Source organism: Bombina bombina, chromosome 3 (genome assembly GCF_027579735.1).
Source record: "Bombina bombina isolate aBomBom1 chromosome 3, aBomBom1.pri, whole genome shotgun sequence".
Taxonomy (NCBI): Eukaryota; Metazoa; Chordata; class Amphibia; order Anura; family Bombinatoridae; genus Bombina; species Bombina bombina.
The window spans coordinates 374,128,545-374,148,255 of record NC_069501.1 but is presented as its reverse complement, the minus strand read 5'-3'; positions in this window follow the sequence as shown (position 1 = coordinate 374,148,255).

Below are 19,711 nucleotides of genomic sequence, written 5' to 3'. Positions count from 1 at the left end.
GCATCAGATACTGAACATGTGCAAGATTCACAGAATATATGTATATTAATTGTGTGATTGGCTGATGGCTGTCACATGATGCAGTGGGCTTGAAAATAGAACTAACTTTAAAATTTGTCAGAAAGAAATCTACTACTCAATGGAAATTCAAACAAAGTGCTTTTGCATTGTCTTTTTATTATGCATTTCCTGATTATGTGATTCTACTGTTTAGTGTATCCCACCACTCAGAGTCTCCATTAGCTCTCGAATAACCATTTTTACACCACAACCCCCTAAACTCTTGGTAACTATTTCACTGTTAATGTATGATTCCCACTGCAATCAATCATTACCACTCTTTCCCTCTTCAATTAACCCCTACTCCCAAAACACTTAACCCCTACTCTCCTGGACAACACATCCTTAACCATTGCCATACTTCCAGCACATTGCACATTTCTGTTACCACAAGCACAGTTGAATATGTACGTTCCAGCCTTAATTCTCATTCCAGAGAGAATGAACTGATTCTTCATTCTTAATTTATACCACAATTTAAATGCCTTGTTTCTCAGCTTCATGATATTTGTCGTTAGGGGGTCCATTGAGAGTGACAAAGTAAAAAAAAACGTTGAAGGCAATTATCTTTTGGATGGTTAATAACTGTTTAAATATTAAACTAGTGAGTGAAGAAACATGTGACTGAATTAAAATATGAAATCTTGTACTATTTAATTCTTACATATCTTGATTTAATCTTGATGCCAATTATGCCTCTAGACGTGGTCAAGTGAAAAATACTTTGAGATTTTTTGTGTAGTGAAACTTTGCAATATATTTCTATTATTTATTGTTCCCTCCTTTCCTTTAGTGTAAGAGTCTGCAAATATACGGCTAGATTATGAGTTGTGCGTTAGGCTTAAAAAGCAGCACTGGCCGGTCCTAAAGCTGCTTTTTAATGCCCGCTGGTATTACGAGTCTTGAAGTTACAGGCTCACCGCTCACTTTTTTGGCCAGACTTGGAAATACCGCAAATCCACTTACGTAAATTGCGTATCCTCTTTTTTCAATGGGACTTGTATAGCGCCGGTATTACGAGTCTGCCAAAAAGTGAGCGGTAGACCCTCTCCTGTCAAGACTGGTACCGCATTTTAAAGTCAGTAGTTAAGAGTTTTACACTACAACGCCATAGCATAAAACTCTTAACTAAAGTGCTAAAAAGTACACTAACACCCATAAACTACCTATTAACCCCTAAACCGAGGCCCTCCTGCATCGCAAACACTAAAAAACATTTTTTAACCCCTAATCTGCCGAACCGGACATCGCCGCCACTATAATAAATATATTAACCCCTAAACCGCCGGCCCTGACATCGCCGCCACCTACCTACCTTTAATTAACCCCTAATCTGCCGCCCCCAACGTCGCCGCCACTATATTAAAATTATTAACCCCTAAACCTAAGTCTAACCCTAAACCTAACACCCCCTAACTTAAATATAATTAAAAGAAATCGAAATAAATATTCCTATCATTAACTAAATTATTCCTATTTAAAACTAAATACTTACCTATAAAATAAACCCTAAGCTAGCTACAATATAACTAATAGTTACATTGTAGCTAGCTTAGGGTTTATTTTTATTTTACAGGCAAGTTTGTATATATTCTAACTAGGTAGAATAGTTAGTAAATAGTTATTAACTATTTAATAACTACCTAGCTAAAATAAATACAAAAGTACCTGTAAAATAAAACCTAACCTAAGTTAAAATTACAACTAACACTACACTATAATTAAATTAATTCCCTAAATTAAATACAATTAAATACAATTAAATAAAATTAGCTAAAGTACAAAAAAAAACCCACTAAATTACAGAAAATAATAAACAAATTACAAGATTTTTAAACTAATTACACCTAATCTAATCCCCCTAACAAAATAAAAAAGCCCCCCCAAAATTAAAAAAAACCCTACTCTACACTAAATTACAAATAGCCCTTAAAAGGGCCTTTTGCGGGGCATTGCCCCAAAGTAATCAGCTCTTTTACCTGTAAAAAAAATTAAAACCCACCACCCACACAACAAACCCTACTCTAAAACCCACCCAATACCCCCTTTAAAAAACCTAAGACTAACCCCTTGAAGATCACCTTACTGGGAGAAGTCTTCATCCAACCGGGCCGAAGTCCTCAACGAAGCCGGGAGAAGTCTTCATCCAAGCCGGCAGAAGAGGTCCTCCAGACGGGCAGAAGTCTTCATCCAGACGGCATCTTCTATCTTCATCCATCAGGCGCGGAGCGGGTCCATCTTCAAGACATCAGACAAGGAGCATCCTCTTCATCCGACAGCTAACACTGAATGAAGGTTCCTTTAAATGACGTCATCCAAGATGGCGTCCCTTCAATTCCGATTGGCTGATAGAATTCTATCAGCCAATCGGAATTAAGGTAGAAAAAAATCATATTGGCTGATGCAATCAGCCAATAGGATTGAACTTCAATCCTATTGGCTGATCCAATCAGCCAATAGGATTGAGCTGGCATCGTGCAATACCCTTTTTTAAGCAAAGCGTGGGAGGGTTATGAGGGAGGTGGGTGGGTGGGCGGCCCATCACTGGAGAGGAGTTCTGGATCCAGGAGTGAATGGCAGAGGGTGCGCGGGCGTGCGTCTGCTCCCGTTACACATTAAACAGTATGTTGATGGAGGAAGAGAGAAGAAGGGAGAGGGAGGGAGGAATAAGTGTTTGGGAAAGGGATCTGGGAGGGGGAGGAGGGGAGGGTATTGAGGGGGCAGCTACACTACAGAAAAATTGGGGTTTTATTATATTTATATATAAAAAAGCATTTTGTAGCAAACTGGGTTCTGGCAGACAGCTGTCAGTACCCAAGATGGCAGCAAATAGGTAGAAGGGGAGGTTTAGAGAGCTCTTTGGGGGGATCAGGGAGGTTGAGAGCTTTGGGGGAGCCTACACTGCAGAAAATATATTTAAAAAAAAAATCTTTTATTTTAGTACTGGGCGGTGACAATTGTGGGGTAGGGGAGGGAAGGGAGCTGTTTGAGGGGGGTCAGGGAGGGATCAGGGGGCGGGATGTGTCAGGTGGGAGGCTAATCTCTACACTAAAGCTAAAATTAACCCTACAAGCTACCTAATTAACCCCTTAACTTCTGGGCATAATACAAGTGTGGTGCGCCGCGACATTTAGCGGCCTTCTAATTACCAAAAAGCAATGCCAAAGCCATATATGTCTGCTATTTCTGAACAAAGTGGATCCCAGAGAAGCATTTGTGCCATAATTGCACAAGCTGTTTGTAAATAATTTCAGTGAGTTACCTAAAGTTTTTGAAAAAGTGAACATTTTTTTTTAATTTGATCGCATTTGGTGGTGAAATGGTGGCATGAAATATACAAAATGGGCCTAGATCAATACTTTGGGTTGTCTACTACACTACACTAAAGCTAAAATTAACCCTACAAGTTACAAGCTACCTAATTAACCCCTTCACTGTTGGGCATAATACAAGTGTGGTGCGCAGCGGCATTTAGCGGCCTTCTAATTACCAAAAAGTAATGCCAAAGCAATAAATGTCTGCTATTTCTAAACAAAGGGGATCCCAGAAAATAATTTACAACCATTTGTGCCATATTTGCACAAGCTGTTTGTAAATAATTTCAGTGAGAAACCTAAAGTTTGTGAAAAAGTTATTTTTTTTTATTTGCTCGCATTTGGCGGTGAAATGGTGGCATGAAATATCCCAAAATGGGCCTAGATCAATACTTTGGGTTGTCTACTAAATAAAAATGTATATAGATGTGAAAGGTTATTCAGGGATTCCTGACAGATATCAGTGTTACAATGTAACTATCGCTAATTTAAAAAAAAAAATGGTTTGGAAATAGCAAAGTGCTACTTGTACTTATCGCCCTATACCTTGCAAAAAAAGCAAAGAACATGTAAACATTTGGTATTTCTAAACTCTTTAGAAACCATTTAGCATGGGTGTTTTTTGGTGGTTGTAGATGTGCAACAGATTTTGGGGGTCAAAGTTAGAAAAAGTGTGTTTTTTTTCAATTTTTTCATCATATTTTATACATTTTTTATAGTAAATGATATGATGAAAATAATTGTATCTTTAAAAAGTCCATTTAAACGGTATATAATATGTCTGGTTACAGTAAATGAGTAAGAGGAAAATTACAGCTAAACACAAACACCCCAGAAATGTAAAAATAGCCCTGGTCCTTAACGGTAAGAAAATTGATAAGTGCTGTGGTCACTAAGAGGTTACGATCAGAATTGAGAGACCTCCCACTTTTTTTATTGGCTAAACACTGATATCTATATTGTGTATGTACCAGTATCAACTCAGTGCAGCAGATACATTACTTTTAAAGGGGCATTAAACACTAAATGGGTGCTGTAATTTTGGAACCTTGGTTATACTGCAGGAACAACCTCAATACTTTGCTTATAAAATGTATTTAGTGTGTAATGTCCCTTTAAATGTAATGTAGTCTTTAATGTCCCTTTTAAATGTAATTTGACACTGGTACCTATACAATATAGTTATCAGTATTTAACTTTTAATTAATCTGTTTTCAGGTTATTATTATTTTTTAAAGACTTTACATCAGGTCAAAGCTGGTGTAAAGATAAGTGGTCTGCATAGTTTCAGTTACAAAAACAAAATGTTATGCTGCAACAAAATGGCTTTGTACTTCCAATTTCCTTGTGATCTGCTCCACTTTGGAAGTTTAATTATTTTGCACCAGGATGTTGTTTGTTCTGGTAGCAATAGGGCAGCCAGTAGTTACATATTAAATGGACTGAATCCTGGACAAGATTGCACTACACTGAAAGTAGAATCTAATTTGTCCACAGCTTCTAAAATATCACAAAATTTATTGTAACAAAAAACAAAAACAAAAGAAGAACGGAAGAAAAGGAATTGAAAGTCCATATGACCAAATATTTTGGCTTTGCATATGTTAAAGGACAATTAAAGGGACACTGAACCCAATTTATTTCTTTCATGATTCAGATAGAGCATGCAATTTTAAGCAACTTTCTAATTTACTCCTATTATCAATTTTTCTTCGTTCTCTTGCTATCTTTTTTTGAAATAGAAGGAATTAAGCTATTTGTTTGGTTCAGACCTTGGAAAGCACTTGTTCATTGGTCAATGAATTTATCCACCAATCAGCAAAAACAACCCAGGTATTTCACCAAAAATGGGCTGGCATCTAAACTTACATTCTTGCATTTCAAATAAAGATACCAAGAGAATGAAGAAAATTTGATAATAGGAGTACATTAGAAAGTTGCTTAAAATTGCATGCTCTATCTGAATCACAAAAGAAACAATTTGAGTTCAGTGTCCCTTTAAATATAGTAGAATTGCATACTCAACAAATGCATAATAAAAAGATACTGCAAAAGCACATAGGGGTAGATTTACCAATGTGCGGGCGGACATGATCTGCTGTGGCGGAATGCAAGTGAAATGCTTGTGCAATGCCGCCCCTGCACATTTGCGGCCAATCAGCCGCTAGCAGGGGGTGTCAATCAACCCAATCGTATCCGATCGGGATGATTACTGTCCGCAGCCTAAGAGGTGGTGGACAAGTTAAAGGGACACTGAACCCAAATTTTTTCTTTTGTAATTCAGAAAGAGCATGCAACTTTAAGCAACTTTCTAATTTACTCCTATTATCAATTTTTCTTCGTTCTCTTGTTATCATTATTTGAAAAAGAAGGCATCTAAGCTTTTTTTGGTTTCAGTACTCTGGACAGCACTTTTTTATTGGTGGATGAATTTATCCACCAATCAGCTAGGACAACCCAGGTTGTTCACCAAAAATGGGCCGGCATCTAAACTTACATTCATTTCAAATAAAGATACCAAGAGAATGAAGAAAATTTGATAATAGGAGTAAATAAGAAAGTTGCTTAAAATTTCATGCTCAATCTGAATCACAAAAGAATTTTTTTGGGTACAGTGTCCCTTTAAGGAGCAGCGTTCTTATGACCGCTGCTTCTTAACTTACATTTCCGGCGAGACAGCAGAAAGTACGGGGGTAGATAGCAGCATCCGCTGCTTGGTAAATCTACCCCTTAGTGTGAATTTCAAATGAGTAGATTTTTTTCTCTCACAAATATCAAAATGAGTTCCATTTTCTTTTCCCCTGAATCATGTGACAGACATCAGCTAATCACAAAATGCATATATATGTATATTGTGAATTCTTGCACATGCTCAGAAGAAGCTGTTGCCTCAGAGAGTGTGCATATAAAAAGATATAAGGCCAGATTACAAGTGGAGCACTAAATATCGCTTGCATGCAAGCTATATTAGCGCTCCACTTTGTAATACCAGCGCACGATAATGTGCGCTGGTATTACAAGTTAATCGCAATGTGAACAAGAGCTTGCATTCGGATTGCTAGGAAGCATTGCGTTCATGAAAGCTCACTTCCATAGGCTCCTATGGGAGCCTCGTTCTGATGCCATCAGAGACAGCATCAGAACCTTGTGCAGCGAAGAAGGTATGTAGCACAGCGATATACACATATTAACACATAAATATATTCATATATATTTATATTGCAGTGCGTTTTTTTCTAACACCCCACTCCCACCAACTTTAAAGCCCCAAAAATGGATAGTGCACTTTGTTTTATTTTAAAAAAAAAGCTACATTTTTTAAAATAAAAAAACTACAATGCCCTCAATTTTGAGGGCATTTGGGGCACTTTTAGAAAATTAACCAGAGATATAATCTCTGGTTAATTTTTGGAGCGCTAATTTCTACAGCGAGGTCACGGTAGCAATAACCAACCACTTGTAATGGCTGATTAATTATAGTACTTCCGCAAACAGGCAATAATTTAGCGCTCCGCTTGTAATCCAGCCTATATTTTGATAATCTGTAGAGTGGAAAAAGTAAAGAGGGCGCTCCAATGGTGAAATACATTCTCATAAACAACCATTCCAGAGAACCAACAACAGTAATATACTCACAAACGGGAAGCAATGGATGTGGGCTGAAACATCAGAGCTGTCCAGCTAGCCTGATAAAACAGTCCTATGACTGAGAAACGCGTTGTGAAGTCTTGTTTTAAAGTTATATATGTGTATATTAAACGCACTGTTTTTATATTGGCACCTGAGTTCTTTCTGGGGTGGAAATATTTCCTCTCTCTCTAAGCTTTTTTGGTATTTTGGCTTAGCTGTGTTCTAAGAGACCCCTGACCTCAGATTTATACACTGTTTGTTATGAGAGGTGTGTACCTACATCGTGACTCGTAGAGACTGCTGGAGGCCTGAGTGTGAGCTAGCTGGACAGCTCTGATGTTTCAGCCTGCATCTATTGCACGACTGAGTGCTTCTCGTTTGTGAGTATATCACTATTGTTGGTTCTCTGGATTGCTTGTTTATGAGAACGTATTCACATAGCTTATTACGGTTTTTATCCTTTTGTTTGAAGGTTGTCATATTTTGATAATGGCATATCTGGAAAGGTGTTTAAAATCGCCTACTCTATCTGACTCATAAAAAGTTTAAGGTTGACTTTAGTGTTCCTTTAAAGGGACATGAAACTAAAAAAAAAGGTTTGTTCAATCCCTTTAAACTAAAAGTAAATTTTTCTTATTGCTATCATATTGATAAATCAATTTATATATTTTCTTTATGACAACTTTTGCAAAGTTTTATAAGACTTTAAATGTTTCCCACACAGACACATCTGAATGGTATCCTTTGATGACTATAAGCCTCCATTTTCCATAATGGCCAGGCTGGGGTAAATGTAGAGCTGTTAGCAATTTAGTGCTTATTTCAGAGTGGGAAGGCTCTGATATAACAGTCTGTAGGGTGGGTGCCAAATGAGGGGGCTGTCGGCAGTGCACCTGAGTGAGATGTGAACAAGTAAAAATAAGGATGGTTTTATAAAATTAGAGAGCAAGCACTTACAATTATTGGTACAATGCTTGATTAAAAATGTGAAGTTTACTGTTCCATTTACTGATCATCTTTACTTTTTACTGATCATCTTTACTTTTTACCGATCATCTTTACTTTTTACCGATCATCTTTACTTTTTACCAATCATCTTTACTTTTACTGATCATCTTTACTTTTTACCAATCATCTTTACTTTTACTAATCATCTTTACTTTTTACTGATCATCTTTACTTTTACTGATCATCTTTACTTTTTACTGATCATCTTTACTTTTACTGATCATCTTTACTTTTTACCGATCATCTTTACTTTTTACTGATCTTTACTTTTTACCGATCATCTTTACTTTTTACCGATCATCTTTACTTTTTACCGATCATCTTTACTTTTTACCAATCATCTTTACTTTTACTGATCATATTTACTTTTTACTGATCATCTTTACTTTTTACCGATCATCTTTACTTTTTACCGATCATCTTTACTTTTTACTGATCATCTTTACTTTTACTGATCATCTTTACTTTTTACTGATCATCTTTACTTTTTACCGATCATCTTTACTTTTTACCGATCATCTTTACTTTTTACTGATCATCTTTACTTTTACTGATCATCTTTACTTTTTTCCGATCATCTTTACTTTTTACTGATCATCTTTACTTTTACTGATCATCTTTACTTTTTACCGATCATCTTTACTTTTTACCGATCATCTTTACTTTTTACTGATCATCTTTACTTTTACTGATCATCTTTACTTTTTACCGATCATCTTTACTTTTTACCGATCATCTTTACTTTTTACCGATCATCTTTACTTTTTACTGATCATCTTTACTTTTACTGATCATCTTTACTTTTTACCGATCATCTTTACTTTTACTGATCATCTTTACTTTTTACTGATCATCTTTACTTTTTACCGATCATCTTTACTTTTTACCGATCATCTTTACTTTTTACTGATCATCTTTACTTTTACTGATCATCTTTACTTTTTACCGATCATCTTTACTTTTACTGATCATCTTTACTTTTTACTGATCATCTTTACTTTTTACCGATCATCTTTACTTTTTACCGATCATCTTTACTTTTTACCGATCATCTTTACTTTTTACCGATCATCTTTACTTTTTACCGATCATCTTTACTTTTACCGATCATCTTTACTTTTACTGATCATCTTTACTTTTTACTGATAATCTTTACTTTTTACTGATCATCTTTACTTTTTACTGATCATCTTTACTTTTTACCGATCATCTTTACTTTTTACTGATCATCTTTACTTTTACTGATCATCTTTACTTTTTACCGATCATCTTTACTTTTTACCGATCATCTTTACTTTTTACTGATCATCTTTACTTTTTACCGATCATCTTTACTTTTTACTGATCATCTTTACTTTTACTGATCATCTTTACTTTTTACCGATCATCTTTACTTTTTACCGATCATCTTTACTTTTTACCGATCATCTTAACTTTTTACTGATCATCTTTACTTTTTACCGATCATCTTTACTTTTTACCGATCATCTTTACTTTTTACCGATCATCTTTACTTTTTACTGATCATCTTTACTTTTACTGATCATCTTTACTTTTTACTGATCATCTTTACTTTTACTGATCATCTTTACTTTTTACTGATCATCTTTACTTTTTACTGATCATCTTTACTTTTACTGATCATCTTTACTTTTTACTGATCATCTTTACTTTTACTGATCATCTTTACTTTTACTGATCATCTTTACTTTTTTTTTTTTTTTTTTTCAAAGAAGCTTTATTCATATCAAACAAAAGTAAACGTCATAAAATGTATGTACATATCACACATCAGAAATGTTATAATACAATATGTCATTGAGTCATTGAATAACTGAATTAATCCCCTATCTTGATTGCTAGAAAACATGGGGCTAATAATGCATAATGTTGTCAGTCTGCAGTATATACTTAAAGATGGGGACCGGTATTTGAAAGCACGTTTTCTGATTCAGTGTACTTCTTTCTAATCCCCAGATTTAGAGTTTCAGACCTCTCTTGGGTCTTAAGCAAAGTCTCTTATAAACAGTTTTAGGGATATGCGGAGATAGGATTTAACATAACAAACAGAGAAAACAAAACAACACATAAGACAAACTCAAATAACCAGAAAATATATCATTCTTATATTTGGTAATACCCACAACTATTATATTCAGGTGGAGAAGGTAATACTTAGGTAAATAGGCGTTATAAACGGCCTTAAATGCATTTGTATAGGCCTCACCGCAATTTTATTCAGACCATCTGTAAGAAAATATGCCCCTATTAGGAAAAAGAAAAAAAAGAAAAATTGCATTCCAAGAGTATGTAGAAAGGTGATTGTGTCCTGTAATGTCAGAGCCCTGTAGCATCTAAAGTGGGTTTGTATCAGTAGGTTATAGGAGGCATCGCTCAGTGGACTAATAAAATAGGAAGGGTGCTGCAAGCAAGGGAAGATTCAGTGTTGGGGCTGTCAGGAGTGTTTAATGACAAATAAGTGACGGCACCCCATCTATATGATATATACACATCCCCCACCCGCTACTGCGGCCACCAGCCGAGAGTGAGGCAACAAAGAGTGTATTTATTCTGCGCGCCATTAGCATGGTTGATAATACCATATATAACCTGAGAGTTATGAACTAGAAAAATGGTTGTCTTCCTCTGCCTCCAAACATCCTTATATGTCAGGGGCCTCTAAAGGATGGTAATAAAATTAATAGTGTAATATAAATGGCCTCCCCTACGCTGCAATTACAACAACTACGTGGTGAACTAGTTAAATAGACATACTTTGAGTAAATATTCAAATCCATAAAACAGCAACACAAACAGTCACTGCAAAACCAAACACAGCAAACCTTTCCTTTGAGTCATCAAAGTTGTCCCATATAGAGTCTATTAGTAAATGTGCAGTGAAGGGGTACTATCAACCCCCAGAACATATCGGTATGCCCAATAGAGGATTAGCACCCGCATAAAAGGTAGCTGGGCAGGATTGGGCTTCTCCCTTCGTTAGCTTTGAATGACTGGCCATGATAGTGTAGGGGGATATTATGGGGTAGTTCATAGTCCCTAGAGGGTGATACCAGAAATCAAGTTCCTCCACATACCACGTACAGTGAAGTTTACCATCTGGAATCGTGATTGAAGTAGATGAGTGTAAAGTCTCCAAGTTTGCGTCCTCCCTCTGGCTCCCCCAAAGCCCACGTGGCATCCACGGCAACTCTGAGTCTTGTCTTACCCAAAGATATGGTCTTACTGAGCCGGTGGGATCTTTGATCATAAGAGCATTAGGAGGATTTTTCTGCTTGCTGTCATTGGCAATCATATATGTTAAGCCTAATTTCTCCTTCTGAGGATGGTTCATTGTTGCTCCGGGCGCCATCTTAGAGTAAGTTGCGTTATGTCTCCTGTTTGGCAGTTCCGATTTTGGGAAGAGGCATATAGCATGCATGTTGTGCCGATTCACTGTTTCCACTGCTCTACATTTATTGTCTGCAGTTGTTGGTGAGTGTGTTATATTAGAACGTCTGCCTGGCTGTATAAGTGCTCTGTTCCTCAGCATGGTAGTTCGCCTAACTTCCCCGGGCTTCACACTGAGATCGGTCTTATTCATCACGGGTTGCTTTCCATGAGCGATAGCATGTCTTGCTCTGAGGGAGCTTTATCAATCATTGTTTGCAGCAGGGCTTCTATTCTAGCTAGTCGGAGGTCCATAGCAGTTGAAGAGTCACTGACCCACATGGTAGCTAATTGATATCAGCGTCTGCACTCACTGTGTGGCTGCGTTGCCTAATGGTTTATGCCTGTTTTTAATAAGTAAGGCCGTTAATAATCTGCGGTATTGCTGTGGGTATTTGAGATTACCAGATCTGGTTAGGCACCCCTGGGATCCAGGGGGGGGGAACGTTGCCTGAAAGTTTGCCGCCGCTACAGGCCTTGATCGTCCTATTCCGCCTCCGGGATCATAAATACAGCAACTAAAGTTGTAACTTTGGTTGTGAACGTGATGCAGCTCGTAATAGTGGTAGAAGCTGTAGGGTTAAAGCAATACCTGGCAGATTACTGACTTATCTCCCGGAGCTACAGAAGAGTGCAACTGCACAGAGCCGCTGCCTGGACACGCCCCCCGATCATCTTTACTTTTTACCGATCATCTTTACTTTTTACTGATCATCTTTACTTTTACTGATCATCTTTACTTTTTACCGATCATCTTTACTTTTTACCGATCATCTTTACTTTTTACCGATCATCTTTACTTTTTACTGATCATCTTTACTTTTTACCGATCATCTTTACTTTTACTGATCATCTTTACTTTTTACCGATCATCTTTACTTTTACTGATCATCTTTACTTTTTACTGATCATCTTTACTTTTACTGATCATCTTTACTTTTTACTGATCATCTTTACTTTTACTGATCATCTTTACTTTTTACTGATCATTCATCTTTAATTTTTACTGATCATCTTTACTTTTACTGATCATCTTTACTTTTTACTGATCATCTTTACTTTTTACTGATCATCTTTACTTTTTACTGATCATCTTTACTTTTACTGATCATCTTTACTTTTTACTGATCATTCATCTTTACTTTTACTGATCATCTTTACTTTTTACTGATCATCTTTACTTTTTACCGATCATCTTTACTTTTTACCGATCATCTTTACTTTTTACCGATCATCTTTACTTTTTACCGATCATCTTTACTTTTTACTGATCATCTTTACTTTTTACTGATCATCTTTACTTTTTACTGATCATCTTTACTTTTACTGATCATCTTTACTTTTTACTATCATCTTTACTTTTTACTGATCATCTTTACTTTTTACTGATCATCTTTTGAATTAATGCAAAACAAGGGGAAAGGGAGAAGTAGGGCAGAGACGGGGGCTTGGTGCTCACTTTCCTAAACCACAAAATATTTATAAAACAAATAAGGAACATGAAACCCAATTTTTTTCTTTCATGATTCAGATAGGGCATACACTTTTAAACAACTTCACAAATTATTCTATAGTCAATGTTGCTTCATTTTTCTGGTATCCTTTATTGAAGGAGTAGCAATGGACTACTGGGAGCTAGCTGAACACATTAGTAAGCAAATTATAAGAGGTATATATGTGCAGCCACCAATTAGCAGCTAGCTCCCAGCTCCTGAGCCTACCTAGGTATTCTTTTGAACAAGATATCATAAGAACGAAGCAAATAAGATAACTATGCTCTATCAGAATCATCAAGAAAATTTTGGATTGCTTTAAAACTTAACTTTTATTACAAGATAAATCAAATCGGCTGTTACACAAGTCTGCAGTAAATTTTATTTATCTCATAATAAAAAGTATGTTTTAACTTATAGTTTTTATAAATATTTTGCAGTTTACAAAACTGTGCCCCAAACCCCATCTCTCCTTCTCCCTTCTTTTCGATTGGTACTAGTTTGTAGCTGTAGTTGGTAGCACCAGAAATAGAATCTGATTTCCCACCTTATACTTTTTACACAGTTACAGTTTTTCTATTTCTACTTAAAGGGACATTATACACTAGATTATTCTTTGCATAAATGTTTTGTAGATGATCCATTTATATAGCAATGGATGAGGGCTGAAACATCAGAGCTGTCCAGCTAGCTCACACTCAGGCCTGATAAAACAGTCCTATGACTGAGAAACGCGTTGTGAAGTCTTGTTTTTAAGTTTTAAATGCACTGTTTTTATATTGGCACCTGAATTCTTTCTGGGGGTGGAAATATTTCCTCTCTCGCTAAGCGTTTTTGGTATTTTGGCTTAGCTGTGTTCTAAGAGACCCCTAACCTCAGATTTATACACTGTTTGTTACGAGAGGTATGTTACTTACCTTTGGACCTGTACCTACATCGTGGCTCGCAGAGACTGCTGGAGGCCTGAGTGTGAGCTAGCTGGACAGCTCTGATGTTTCAGCTTGCATCCATTGCACGACTGAGTGCTTCTCGTTTGTGAGTATATCACTATTGTTGGTTCTCTGGATTGCTTGTTTATGAGAACGTATTTCACGCCCTCTTTTCTTTTTCCACTCTACAGATGACACTTCTTTCCCAGCACGGGATTTTTTGATTGAAGAGGAAGCGGCACCTATCCTATTTTGGACTTGCACCATTATTATATATGTATATTTCTTATAGTATTCATCATATATAGTTTAACACTGTTTTTATCACTTATTGGGATTATGATCCCTTGTTTCTATTTTCATTATATTCTAATTTGCTGGACCATATTCTGGCGCACGTAGCTTATTAGGGTTTTTGTCCTTTTGTTTGAAGGTTGTCATATTTTGATAATGGCAGTAACTGGAAAGGTGTTTAAAATCGCCTACTCTATCTGACTCATAAAAAGTTTAAGTTTGACGTTAGTGTTACTTTAAAGGGACATGAAACTGTAAAAAAAAAAAATACCTTTATGATAAATAACATTTACTTATTACTTACTGTTAAATGCTTTCTATAATATTGTTATAATTCGCGTTATAAAATGTTGAGTTTTCCAAACCTTCCCCCCCCCTGTGGTACTCATTATACGAGTCCTATCACAGGGGTCTACCTGGGTAGGTGTATGGTGTTTGTTTTAGCAGATGTGCATGTGTATCAAAGACAATACCTGCGAGTGTTGAACAGCTGATATCCTTTTCCAATAGCACATGATCAAATCCAGTAGAAATTTAGGGTTGGATCTTCTTCAAAGAGACAAATTTGCATGCGAAAAAGATTAAACCATACCGCGCATTTGATGGGGAGCGAACACGGCAGGTAATTAGATGCAAAATAGAATACAATGATTGGATGAATATTTTTTCATGTAGAACAGGCCCTTTTCTTGGGCTGTCGTTGGTGACATTAAAGTGAAATAAAGCCAAGTTTTGTTTTAAAGGGACACTAAACCCAACTTTTTTCTTTAATGATTTAGATAGAGTATGCCATTTTAAGCAACTTTCTCATTTACTCCTACTATCCATTTTTATTTGTTCTCTTGCTATCTTTATTTAAAAATCAGGAATTTAAAGTTTAAGAGCCGGCCTTTTTAGGTTCAGAACCCTGGATAGCACTTGCTTATTGGTGGCTACATTTAGCAAACCAATAAGCAAGCATACACATACACAATGTCCTTGCACTCAATGAAGCAGTAGTAGACGGACTTTATAGAAAAACATCCTCTTTATTGGTATACTTCCATAAAAACACTACTTCAAGTAACTTCAAAGCCAAACACAGTTCGTTAGTTACAACACAACTTTTTCAATGGCCTCTTGGTCAGCAGTACCTGCACAGGTGATTTATGGAGGAATAGGTAATTATAATCCCTCCTCCACATTCTTTTAACTCCCTAGTGCCTGGATACTGGTGATCAAATGGTGCCCTGAGTTTATGTATTATACATATATATATTATGTTATTAATTCACTAATCCATTAATACTAAAGCCTATTAGCTATTTATTTATATAAAGGCAGTGGAGAAACAAAAAAATAAATAACATTTTAACACCCTTTGAAACACCTTTATTGAGACCTTTTTTTAAACCAAAAAAAAACAAAAACTAGGAATATTTGAATATGCCAATATATGTCCCTCATAATCCTAAAAGTAATTCATTTGATTTAATTTCATTTGGTTTAACAATTGAGTTTGTTAAGAATAGTAAACCAAAGGCACAATACATATTAAAGTAGTGAATTAAATTAAATGTAAATCCTAATATGATGTCCCTAATCACTTTTCTTCAACAAACATTTTTACATCCCATTCTGAGTTTAATCCTAAAGGGATTCTTGTTCCTAGATGGAAAATCCAGAAAACCTCTTGTTTTCTGAGGGTTTTAACTCTTTCCCCTCCTCTAGGGTGTCTCTTACTGTGTTCTATACCTTTAACTTTTAACAATGAACTATCTGAGTTGTGGTATCTATGAAAGTGTGTGGCAATGGGAGTTGTAGAATCTGGATCATCTATTGCTCTTAGATGTTCAAGAAAACGATCCTTTAAGGGCCTTGTCGTTAACCCTACATACGTTTTTCCACATCCCTCACACGTTAATAGATAAACAACATATTTTGTATTGCAATTAATATATTGTGCAAGTAAGTGAATTGGCACTAGGATAAAGGAGTAATTTAGGAAATAGTGAGTATTAGAACTCACGGTGCTATCCCTTTAAATGTAACAAAGATGTCTGCAGATACATTGACCAAGTACATTATTAGTGTAACCACAATGTGACCCTAATCTTATATTAATGATATATCCGAGTACTGGGATATATCATTAATATAAGATTAGGATCACATTGTGGTTACACTAATAATGTACTTGGTCAATGTATCTGCAGACACCATTTTTAGTTTTGATTAAATTCATTTTACTATATTGCTTTAAAATGTGAACCTATTAACTGTGTTGTATATGAGTATACACACAATATTGGACTATGTATAGGCTTACTAGGAATGAATCATAACTAACTCATTAATAAGTGCACATAAATTTCATTCATAAACACTGCTCACGATCTTATTCTTTGTTCCTCCCTTTGATGTTTCCTAACCAATGCAGTATTATAACAGTACACACAGGCTTTTCCATACAATGGTAATTACTTCGTAACTATAATATAAGATTTTGTCATATGAATATTTAAGATGTATCAAGTTAGAAGATCATGTTATACGATATAATGATCACACACCGTCATCCCAGATTCATCACTGACATAATAAACCATGATTGGAAGATCAGAAGGCGTGTACTGTGAACCGCTTATGATTGGTGGAACAAGTTTACCTATAGGGTTTAAAAAGGAGCAGAATGAGATATTCGTCTTGTCAAACATTACCCAAATTGTCACATTGATAAAGGCTCTGAATTGAGAGCCGAAACGCGTTTGTGTATATAACACCTTTCTTTTTGGAGTTTTTACTTTTATTCTGACTTCAATTAAATTTTAATTTAGTTCGCTGTTCTGAGCTGCTCCTGGCACCTGATGCCGACGATTCCCGATATCGGCCAGGAATACAGGGGAGCAGCTTCCAGCATTCTAGCTTTTATTGTTTGGTAGTTTTGTAATTTGGTGTAATTCACAGGGGGTACTTGGTGGTGAGTTTATTTCGCCTTAACTTTTTTATATTAGACCATTAAAGGTTATATTTTAACTTTAGGTACACTTAGCTGTTTATGCACACAGCTATATTACAATTTCTCTCTTAGCTGGCTTGTCCAGCATATTTACCAGTTAACACTGATTGCTTAGTTGCATATTAGCAGCTTTTTGATAACTATGTGTTAGGTAAGAGTGCTACTTAACCCCTTCTTTATCCCCCTCTCTTCCCCTCCCGTTATTAAAATTAATATATTGCCTAATACTGTATGTTTTCTGTTCATCCTGAGAGGTGAACTTGTCACCCAGTTTAAGGTAAGAACATGTTTTACAGCGAGTACTCCCGCATTTGTAAAACCCACATTTGCTAGACAGCCAATGCCTTTTTTCTTTTTCAAGCAACATAGATGGAGATAGCAAATTACACAAAGTTTTTGCCCTTCTACTGGAAAAATTGAACCCTTTTTCCACTATTTTGGACATTTGTATATCTGCCTTTAATATAGGTAATGCATTCCTAATGATTCCACAAACAGCATTGTACTCTCTGCTATACGTGGTTACAAAATACGGTTTAGAATCAATTGATCCAGTAGCTAGTTTTTTCTTTGACTTTAATAGATCAGCTCTATTCATTTTATCAACTGTGCCTTTTTGCTTTAGATAATAAAGCTTTACCATAACCTCTATCCAAAAATCTATTTGTTGTTTCTTCCGCCTGTTGTTCATATTCTATATTATTTGTGCAGTTCCTCTTGACACGCATATATTGTCCCTTTGGGATCACTTTAATGATATGCCTAGGGTGGCACGATTTTGCATTTAACAGCGTGTTACCCGCTGTAGCCTTCCTATAAAGACTAACCTCAATTTTCCTTTTTTGACTATCTGTTTTTAAATTTACATCTAGATATGATACAGAGTCACTGGAGAAATCCATTGTAAAGTCCAGATTCATTTTGTTATTCTGCAACATTGCAAGAAATCTAAATATATCTGATTGTTCACCTTTACATTTGAACAACAAATCGTCAATATAACGACCATAAAAAATTATGTTTTCCCTAAATACATTATCACCTCCAAAGACGCGGAGCAGCTCCCACCAACCTAAATATAGGTTGGCATATGTGGGGGCAAACTTTGCCCCCATAGCTGTTCCACGCCTCTGTAGGTAATAATTACCACCAAACACAAAAAAATTATGAGTCAACAGATACTCCTGTGATCTCAATATAAATTCCTTTGTCTCAGCATCATATCCAGAATAAGTGTCTAGAAAAAATTCAATGGCCTTAATGCCTTGTACATGGGGAATAGAAGTGTACAAAGACACCTACATCAATTGTTACAAAATTATATTCTCTACTCCATTCTATCTTTTTGATTTGTCTTATCAAATCTGTTGTGTCCTGCACATAGCTTCTAAGAATTTTTACTAGAGGCTGTAGGTATGCATCAATTATCTCTCCCAAAGATTCATTTAAAGACCCAATACCGGCAATAATAGGTCTGCCCGGAGGGTTATCCAAGCTTTTATGAATCTTGGGGAGATAATGAAAGATAGCTGTAATGGGATGATCATTTATTAGATACTCAGCATTTTTTTGACTAATGACTCCCTGACTGACTGCCCAATCCACAATAAATGTCAAACTGCACTTAAAGCTTTATAGTGGGATCATATGTTAGCAGTTCATATACTTCTGGGTCATTCAACTGTTGTAATGCTTCCTTTACATAATCGCTTTTATTTAAGACCACTACATTTCCCCCTTTGTCAGAATTACGGATTACTATAGTATCCTCCATTTTCAATTGTTCTATTGCTTCAATTTCTTTTTTACTTAAATTATCCCTTTTATGATCATTTCTATTGATACTCTCATTCAAACAACGTAATTCATTTTCCACCGTTTTTTGGAAAACCTCAATGGCATTGGATCTGGTGTTAACAGGATAAAATATTGATTTGTTTTTAAATCTTGACAACACTGTTTTTTCTACCATCTGATAGCTTTTACCCTCTAGTGTCTCATTTTGTAGTGACATCAAATCTAATTCAGCACATATATCTGTAAATATAAAATCATCTGCATTATTATTTGAAGATGACTCACTATACTCAGTTGCTGATTCATGTTGTTCGATAGCATAGAAATGTTTCTTTAATACTAGAGACCTAACAAATTTATTCGCCTATTATTGTATTAAAAAGATCAAAGTGACAAGATGGAGAGAAGTTGAGACCCAGGGACAATACCTTAATCTATCAGTTAATTTATATAATGATAAATTAACAACATTATTATTTGTTAAATGTACTTTCCTGATTTTTCCTCTGTCTCTGTGGATACCTCGGTTGATGCTCCTGTTGCTGGCTGTGTATTTTCCTTATTCCTTTTTCTGCCCCCTCTACGTATTTTCTTTCCTTTTCCTTTCACCTTGCCTATACTATCCCCGTTTTTTGAGACCTCAGTATTTGTTATATCTTTACCTCCCGGTGTTTGGAGTACAAAAGAATTGGAGGCAGAAGAACTAATTCTCTCCTCAACCTTTTCCTCCCCTGCACTGTT